The sequence below is a fragment of the Polyodon spathula genome, chromosome 17, assembly GCF_017654505.1.
Source record: "Polyodon spathula isolate WHYD16114869_AA chromosome 17, ASM1765450v1, whole genome shotgun sequence".
Taxonomy (NCBI): domain Eukaryota; kingdom Metazoa; phylum Chordata; class Actinopteri; order Acipenseriformes; family Polyodontidae; genus Polyodon; species Polyodon spathula.
The window spans coordinates 16722003-16732191 of record NC_054550.1 but is presented as its reverse complement, the minus strand read 5'-3'; the positions used below and the strand labels follow the sequence as shown (position 1 = coordinate 16732191).

General features: G+C 49.2%; 1 pseudogene; it reads left to right on the top strand.

The window, feature by feature from the left end:
* Nucleotides 1-7670: 7670 nt before the first annotated feature.
* On the top strand, nucleotides 7671-8644 carry LOC121330152 (annotated as a pseudogene).
* Nucleotides 8645-10189: the final 1545 nt, after the last annotated feature.

The following is a 10189-nucleotide window of genomic DNA, read 5'->3' as shown; positions in this document are numbered from 1 at the left end:
GCTTGTGTAGTTCAGGAGGCGTGCAGCAAGGGGGTTTCCGATTTCCTGTCAATTAGTACCTATTTACTATTTAAGCCCTGATCACTAGCACCTTTGCTGTCTAGTGTTTCATTTTGAATCCTGACTGGTACGGTACGCGTTACTCTGCTTAAACAAAAAAAAAAAAAAAAAAAAAAGATCAGCTTCAAATATTTACTTATTTGCAAGCTTACCTGCTTTCAAATGGAAAAGCCTTCTGCCCACGTTGTTTATTCGGACTCGGACGACTTCCTCCACCGGTCCTTCTCTGTTTGACCTCCCGTCCCTCCTCTTCCTGGCTTCTGACTGCACCAACCTCACCAGCCCACCTTGCTTCCACCCAGCCTTCAGCCAGGCAACCGCGCCGCTCCAAGCGCGGTTCCGCCAGCCAGCCCCAGCCGCAGCTGCATTATAAAGATTGGACGACACCTAAACTGGTGAAAGTTCTATTCCAGAAGACTATCCCTATTCTCGTCAGCGGAGACCGTATGTCCCTGTTTCTAACTTATTGCGAAGCCTTATCAGCCGAGCCAATTTTTTCACCCCGTCTGCAATCTTCGGCCGTCAGGCACTCTCCGTCCACTTCCCCCGCAGCTCCCGCCCCGACGGCGTACGAGCAAGTCCCCGCTCACGCAATCCAGCTCCCCCTGCCTGCGCAGACAGCGCAGCCAGTGCAGCCAGCGCAGCCACAGCTTCTGCAACAGCAGTTATGTGCTTTGCCCGTCCCCTCCGCTAGCGATTCCTCTCATAACATGTTTAATCAGCTGCAAATTTTGCTCCAGCCTCTCGTAGACTCTCAGCTATCTCTCAGAGCTCGTCTTGACAAATTGGAGAATCCTTCTGCCCTGCCTGCCTCCAGTTCCAGTACTTCCACCCTCATTTCTGGTACGTCCTCTTTAGCCCCCCCCCCCATTGCTCTCCCAGAGTTCAACCTTGCCTCAGCCACTGCATCAAGCTCCTCTTCTTCTCGTGCTATTGCTAACCATTCTGTTTCCCCAAAAATTCAGAACCAAATAATTGAAGGTAAGGATATTAATCTTGTCTCTATTCTCATCGCCACCTCTGAGTTCTAGATCACAGAGTGGTCGACTGTGAAGACATTTCAGTCACGCTGAAGTCCCGAGACCCACGACTTCAAAAAAGCCTTTCAGTGGGAGAATTCTTCCTTACCTTCTCCATTTATCGTGGCATTCTCTGTTCCATTTATCCACACAGATTGCAAGAGCTAAATCGGTATCTCTTTTTTGTAAACGAATTATCCGTGCGCTATGGGGGCTCTCTGTTCTATCAATACCACCACACATTCTCAGCCAAAGCTGCTGCCATCCTTTCAGCTGACAACCATATCACAGACTGGTCCTGTTCCGACCCAGATCTATTCACCCGTGTCTTTAGCGGCATTCACCCCAATGCCTGCAGCGTGTGCACCTCCACAGCTCACTCCACCTATTTATGCCCTAAGACAGCAGCTAGCTCTCTTCAACCCAGTCCTCGTCCCTTGTCCTCTCTTCTCAGTTCAAGACAATTTACCCCTGCTTCCACCCACGCTTCAACACCACCCACCAGATCTCAAGCTCAAGACGTCTATGGCTGCCCCATCAAGTTTTCGGCGGCAGACAAATATGTAACAATTTTAATTTTTCTGTTTGCTCGCACCGTTTCTGCAAGAACCTCCACGTCTGCAGCTTCTGCAATGACGCTCACTCCCGGTCCATATGTCCTCTTATAGCTATATGACAATCAAAGATGTTTCAGGTTTTCACTCCTATCAATGTTCCGGCTCTAGCTAATATACTTCAATCTCATCCTGACAAGCCTTTTGTCTCCTATCTAATCAATGGCCTTTTAAACGGCTTCTCCACTGGCATCTATCAAAATCCTTCTAAGTCTCACATCTGTCAAAACCTCCTGTGATGGTGCAGTGGGTGTGGGTGTGGAGCAGACGTCACAGAGTCACTTCTGAATTTACAAATACCCTACCACAATGGTAGGGTGAACTTTATTAACAAAAAAAAAAAACACAGTTCAAAGCAACAAAAATATAAATCATAAGTCCCAACAGAGGAGTCTGTTGTTCGGGGTGTGTGGTGTCCAAGGTGAAAAGTGCTGGCAGTGGTGCAGCAGCTCCTTGGCGTCAGGGATCACTCTGACAATAAACACAAACACGTAGCACAAAAATAACCAAATAAACAAACACACAGCTCAGGAACCTAGCTCCAGTATTACCTCAACAAGCCTCGCACTTACAAAATGATAGCCCTTATATACCAGGGGACTCCACCCCATGATCAGCGTGACTCAGCACACCTGCCAGTTGTCTAATGCAACACAGCTGATCACAGTGATTTTGTCCCCTAATATGGTCATTCCACCCTGCACCAAGATGGCCGACTTCCTTTTCCTCCCCTCTCTCCAAGCCGGCCCATCTCTGAACAGGCATGCAGTACCTCTGCTTAGTGCTCTCTTGGGTCGGGAGGGAGATTTGCAGCTCAGATCCTCACGCTCCCTGTCAAGTATCCCTTTCCTCAGAGTGCAGCCGAAGGCACACTTGGCCAATACTACCTTCCCCAATTGGCCCCCCTCCCTAGAGAAAAAGTCTGCTTGAGTGCTCCTTACCCGCACGATGTTTCACCCAAAAGTTGAAGGGTTGCAACGCCAGATACCACCGAGTTATTTGAGCATTGTTATCCTTTATTGTGTCTAACCACTTCAACAGAGCATGATCTGTGACAAGGAGGAAACGACGCACCAGGAGATAATACCGGAGAGAGTGCACAGTCCATTTAATAGCCAAGCACTCCTTCTCGATAACGAAATAGTTACACTTCCGAGGGATCATCTTCTTACTATTGAATAAGATGGGGTGTTCTACTCCGTCAATCTCCTGGGACACGACCGCCCCTAGACCTACGTCAGACACATCAGTCTGGAGGATGAATTCTTTGCTGAAATCGGGAGATATTAATGCAGGAGCTTGACACAGTCACCTCTTTATCACATCAAAAGCCCCCTGACACTCAGCAGACCACTTTACCAAATTTGGAGCCTGCTTCTTAGTGAGATCCATTAACGGGGTAGCAATAGTGGAGAACTCGGGGAGGAACCTACGGTAATAACCTGCTAACCCGAGGAGGGATCTCACCTGGGTTTTGGTCTTCGGAATCGGAGTGTCTACCAAAGCCTGGACTTTAGAGGGCATCGGCTTCACCTTACCATTACCCATAATATAACCCAAATATTGCTTTTCTAGTTTGGCAAACGCACATTTCCTCAGGTTGGCTGTTAGCCCCACTTTCCTTAGAGACTGAAGGACGACTGCAAGTCTAACAAGATGCTCTTTCCAGGAAGAGCTAAACACTAACACATCATCAATATACGCGGCCGCATATTTCTGATGTGGAGCTAGCACTTGATCCATTAGTCTCTGAAAGGTTGTTGGAGCCCCATGCAGCCCAAACGGCATTGTCACAAAATGGAACAATCCTTCCGGAGTTGAAAATGCGGTCTTCTCGCGAGAGCTTAGAGTTAAGGAAATCTGCCAGTATCCCTTCATCAGGTCGAGGGTGGAGATGAACCGAGCCCCTCCTATCCGGTTCAAGAGCTCATCCACTCGAGACATAGGGTATGCAACGAACTTGGAGATGGCATTCACTTTGCGGAAATCCACACAAAAACAATTGGTGCCGTCCTTCTTGCCAACCAAGACAATCGGGCTGCACCACTCGCGCCATGAAGGCTCTATGACTCCAAGCTCTAACATATCTTCTCGGCTCACCGTCCCCCTCCGACTTTCAGGGATGTGGTACAGTCTCTCTCGCACCCTCACATCTGGGGAAGTAACAACAGCATGTTCGATTATATTCGTTCTACCTGGCAAATCAGAAAAAACATCACCGAACTTCCCAATTAACTCTTGTATCTCTCACTTTTGACTGCGAACTAATTGATCCCCCACTACCATCTCCGCGTTGCTTGGGGGATGAATGTCAGGACCAAAATCATCCTCGACACTGTCTCTCGCAATGAACAGGGCCTCCCTTTCCCTCCAGGGTTTCAACAAATTAATGTGGTAAATGTCATAATTTACCTGTCCCATTGCCCGCACCACCTCATATGGGCCCTGCCATTTAACAAACAGCTTTGATTCGCTCGAGGGCAGGAGCAACATTACCTTATCCCCAGGTCGAAAGGTCTGAATCCGTACATTTTTGTTATAATGTCGCTCCTGGCGACGCTGAACCTGTTTTAAGTTATCATGCGCCAGTTTGCCAACTACTTCTAGCTGCTCTCTCAACAGCATTACGTGCCGGACTACATTTTTGGTGTAATTTTGAGGCTCCTCCCACCCTTCTTTTATTAGGTCAAGAATGCCTCGGGGTTGTCTTCCGTACAGCAGCTCAAATGGGGAGAACCCAGTTAAGCTCTGTGGCACATCTCTCACTGCAAACAGAAGGTATGGGAGAAGCCTTGTCCAATTTTTCTGTTCTTGGTTTACAAATCGCCTCAGCATCTGTTTTAAGGTCTGTTTAAACCGCTCCACCAAGCCGCCAGTCTGCGGATGGTAAACTGACGTGCGGATGGAGCGGATTTGCAATAATTTATAAACTTGAACAAGATATTTAGACATGAAATTAGTCCCATGATCAGTCAAAATCTCTTTGGGGATACCTACTCTAGACATAATCTTTACTAATTCAATTGCAACCGCAGCTGCAGTAGTGGTCCTCAAAGGTACTGCCTCAGGATATCGCGTTGCATAGTCCACCACTACTAAAATATGCGTATATCCTGAGTCAGAGGGAATCAATGAGCCCACTATGTCCATTGCGATACTTTCAAAGGGACCCCCCACCAAGGGCAGTGGGACCAGCGGGGCAGGGCAAACTAGACCCGGCGCCACCTTTTGACACTCAGAGCATTCCGCTACATATTTCCTCACTTCGCCACATACTCCAAGCCAATAAAACCGAGCCAATATTCGCTCCAGCATCTTTTCAGAACCGAGGTGCCCCAAAAAAGGTATATTGTGTGCCAACCACATCACCTCAGCTCAAAAAGACCCCGGAACTAATAATTGTTTACAGGAGAACCTGTGCCCAGGGCTTGAGTTACCCTATACAGTAACTGCCCGGATATGACATAGTGAGGAAATGTGTATCATCAATAGCCTTCCCCTCGATAGACCAAACCTGCGCCCGGATGTTAACTAAGGTGGGATCATTACTTTGCTCCCACGCCAGGTCAACATCCTGGTCCCAGAACTTCGGTATGTCGAGCGGGGTTATGGTAGCCCGTGAACTGGGGTTCTCAGTAACTCTGACCCGCAGGTCACACTGCACCCCTATACCCTTTCCTTGGCTTTTAACAGACACAGAAGTTTCTCCAATCAACTCCATCACCCTTGTCTCATTGCTATCCCCTCCCACTTCTCAGCCCGTCGCTCTCGTTTTGTTTTTCGGGGCCGGAAGCGAGACGAGAACACTTCAGCTTGCATCAGAAAAATCTGGCCAATACGATCTTCCTTTGCAACTACTACCTTACTTGGGGCTGGACCTGTTTCACCCAATAACAGCTGTTTGAAACATGGCCAGTCCCTCCCCAAAATGACAGGATAGGGCAGACTATCCGCAACAGCCACAACTACGCGGTCTGTCCGACTTCCCACAGTCGCATATAATTTTGTGGTCGGATATACCTTGGCTTTTCCATGAACACAGGAAGTAGCCACCTGGGCATGTGGCTGCCAAGATGTACCTTCCACGAGAGCAGACCGAATCATAGTTTGCCCACATCCTGAGTCCACTAAGGCGTGGGTACTCTTATTACCAGTCTTCACAGCAATGACACAAGGCCCCTCCCAACCCTTTCCCCAGGACTTACCTGCTTCGAGAGCTGGGTAGTGGGAAGCCACATCACACTCCATCGCCGCAGGGCAGAATCGTTGAATGTGACCTGGCTCGTGGCATCTCCAGCAGACCGTGGCCAAGGACATCAAGGGAGCCGACCTGTCCCACTGCCCTTGAGCAAGCGGAGGGGATGAACCCCCTGTTATACCCCAGCTAGGGGCCATCCTCTGCCTCCACTGTTTGGGAGGGAGGTGGCCCATCGGGGCACGTGCTGGAATGGGTGTCAAGGATGGTCTCGGTGAAGGTGGAGGTGGGCTGGGGAGCTGGATCCGACTCTTGGGAGGGGGAGGGGTTGATGCTGAGGAGGGCGACAATGCGTCTTCAAAGGCCTCAGCCAGATCGATGGCCGCCTCCAGCGTGGTGGGCCGGTGCTGTACAATCCAATTCTGGGTCTCTGCCCCCATCACGCTTGTGAACTGTTTGATGTTAATCAGCTCGGCCACTTCCTGGCCCGATTTTTCGGTGGGGCAGAGCCACCAGTCAGATTGATCTTTCAGCTGTTGTGCTACCACGCGTGGGGCGTGTAGCCGGAGGCCTTCGGTACTCACGAAACCGGTTGCGGTAGGTCTCCCCAGTGATGTTGTACCGCCGGAGGATGGCCTGCTTAATCAGTTTGTAATCCTGAGCGGCTGCGTTGTCCAGAGCCCATTAGGCTGCCTGGGCTTCGTCTGTTAAGCATGGGGCCAACATGCAACATGACCAGGTAAGACTCCGGGTCCTCCTCCGGTAGCATCCTCTGCAGCTTCGGCTTGGGGACCGAACTTATGGAGACTCCATCTTCCCCTACTGCCGCTGGCCCCGCGCCAGGTTGGTGCAGCTGGGCCACTGTCTGGATGAGTGAAGTGTAGTGGGCAGTGAGCTCCTCCTGCCTCTTCACCTCCCGGGCGTCCCTCCTCCGCTCAGCATCCTCCCTCTGTTGGTCCAGCATTAACAATAACGTCGCCAAGGTAGTCGGATCCATCTCTAGTGATCCCTCTTCTGAACACCAAATGTGACGGTGGGTGTGGGTGTGGAGCAGACGTCACAGAGTCACTTCTGAATTTGCAAATACCCTACCACAATGGTAGGGTGAACTTTATTAACAAAAAAAGAAAACACAGTTCAAAGCAACAAAAATATAAATCATAAGTCCCAACAGAGGAGTCCCTCTCAGCTCCTTGGGTGCACTCCTGGGGTGGTGAAAAGTGCAGGTGCTCAGGTGCTTAAGTGTTCAGTTCTGTTGTCCGGGGTGTGTGGTGTCCAAGGTGAAAAGTGCTGGCAGTGGTGCAGCAGCTCCTTGGCGTCAGGGATCACTCTGACAATAAACACAAACACGTAGCACAAAAATAACCAAATAAACAAGCACACAGCTCAGGAACCTAGCTCCAGTATTACCTCAACAAGCCTCCCACTTACAAAATGACAGCCCTTATATACCAGGGGACTCCACCCCATGATCAGCGCGACTCAGCACACCTGCCAGTTGTCTAATGCAACACAGCTGATCACAGTGATTTTGTCCCCTAATATGGTCATTCCGCCCTGCACCAAGATGGCCGACTTCCTTTTCCGCCCCTCTCTCCAAGCCGGCCCATCTCTGAACAGGCATGCAAGTACCTCTGCTTAGTGCCCTCTTGGGTCGGGAGGGAGATTTGCAGCTCAGATCCTCACGCTCCCTGTCACACCTCCGCTCTGCCATTTCAGAGCCACAAGTCATCAGTTCCCTTATCCAAGCCGAAGTTGACAAAGGCTTTATGGTTGGTCCCTATGGTTGGTCCCTTCACTACCTTCCGCATTAATCCCATAGGCATTGCTACCCGCAAGTATTCTGGTAAGAAATTCCCTATCATTGATCTATCTGCTCCTCGGGGCAGTTACACTCGCACGATCAACTCCCTCATTTCAAGCGAGGAGTCCTCTCTTCATTACATTAAGTTATCAGATGCCATTAATTCTATCAAGGTCGCAGGTCACGGAGCCTGGCTTGCCAAAGCCGATATTTCTGATGCATTCAAGGTTATGCCTATTCACCTTTCCCTTCGTCATCTTTTTGGAGTCTGCTGGGCAGACAAGTTCTATTTTTCCACCCAGCTAACTTTTGGTTGCCGCAGCAGCCCAAAAATAGTTGATTCTTTGTCAGAAGCCCTCTGCTGGATTTTGCTCAACATCTATTGTGTTCCCTGCCTTCTCCATCTCTTGGATGACTTTCTGCTCATCTCCCCCCTTCAGATCCTCCAGCCCAAGCAATTAATCAGCTTAAGACCCTCTTCTCATCATTCGGTGTCCCCCTCTCCAAAGAGAAAACCATCGGCCCCGTCAATTCTCTGGAAGTGAAATTCGAAGCCAGTCTACCTTCTACCAAACTCCAGTGCATTCTCTCACTCATTAACTGTTTCCAGATCTCCTCTACTATTAAGAAGCGTGACCTCCTGTCTCTCCTTGGTCATTTCAATTTTGCCATCCGTATCATTCCTCAGGGCAGAACATTTATTTCATGTCTTCTAGCCCTCTCATCAACTGCCAAGAAATTTAATTCCCACATCAATATCTCAGCTGAGGCCAGAAAAGACAAAGGGATGTGGATTAATCTCCTTTCTAACTGGAACGGCCTCTCTCTATTTTATGATGCCTTCATTTCTGCTCCTCACGATCTCGCCCTCTTCACTGATGCCTCGTCCACTGGATTCGGCGGCCTCCAAGAATCAGAATGGTTCTTCAGCGCTTGGCCTCCTGAAATTTAGATCCTTCCCCCTCAAGAGAAATCCACGGCTCTCCTAGAAATATATCCAATCGTAGCTGCCGCCTTCCTCTGGGGTCACCAGTGGTCAAGGAAATCAATTCTTTTCTTCAGTGATAACAAAACCACAGTGCACATCATAAATAAAGGGCGTTCTTCATCTCCCCTCATCATGCGATTGCTCCGCCATCTCACATGGTCTTCTGTATCTCTTCTTCTTCTTTATACAAGCCCGCCACCTTCCTGGTACCCATAATAACGCTGCAGACGCTCTCTCTCATCTGCAGCTATCCAAGTTCTGTCATCTGGTTCCAACTGCTTCCCCAGACCCTCTCCAATTCCCTCAGTTTCATCAGCTGTTATTAGATTGAACCCTACCCTCAGCAACCTTCTACAATCCGCCCAACACTACATGTCTGCAGCCCTCGCCCCTTCTTCAAGAGCTTCTTATTCTACAGCCTGGTCAGCATTTCTAACCTTCTATGCTCATAATCACCTCTACCCTATTCTTTTTAATCAAGACTGGATCTTAGCCTTCATCGTCCATGCTAAGGAATCCCTGCATCTCTCCCCAGCTTCCATTAAATATTACATTTCAGGAATACAATATCACTACCGCATCATGTCCGTGCCTTCTCCCTCCATCCTCTCTATACCCGCAGTTCATCTGACCCTCAGCGGAAACCTCAAAAGCTTTCTCCCTGACGTACCTTCACGCCTGCCTATATCAACGGACATTCTCCATTCATTCATCTCTACTCTTCGGAAAGGCTGCTTCGCCCCCTACGAGGATCTACTCAAGGAGACTATCTGCCTGACAGCTTTCTTCGGCTTTCTCAGACGATCCGAATTCACAGTTTCCTCAGCTTCTTGCTTCCCCTCGGCAGTATTAGTTTTTGTGACCTCTCTTCTATTTCCAACTCCTATTTCCTTATTCGGCTGCACACTTCAAAGACAGACCAACTCTGGCGCTGTCAGTTCATTCAGCTTTCAAGGACCAAATCTGCTCTCTGCCCTTTTTCAGCAATGTCAAGGTATATCTCATGCAGGAAACCCTGCCTCCCTCCCGGACCCTCTATTCATCAATTCTTCCCGATCTATCATCACTCGTCACTGGTTCTCAACCCACCTCTCCACCCTCCTCTCCAGGACAGGCTTCTCTCCTCAGCTTTATTCACCCCATTCTTTCCGTATCAGTGCAGCCACCTCCGCTGCAAGGGCCAGCATCAATCAGAGCCTGATCAAGACCAATGGGCACTGGTCCTCTTCTGCAGTGGATTCTTATGTTCATTCATCTCCCTCCGACATAGTTGCAGCTCATTCCAAAATTGCTAGTATGCCTGAAGTGGGGGCTACCTGTCTGCCGGAGCCACTAGAGGTTTTCCCCTACTTAGCTTCAAGGGGTTTTTTTCCTCTCCACTGAGCAGCAGGTATACACATAGTCATATCCTACTAAATTTACTAATCATTCTCCTGTTTGTCCCGTTTTTTCTTCTAGTCTTTTGTTTATATTATGTGCTAGCATGTGCTCTTTTGTTTGTCTCACATT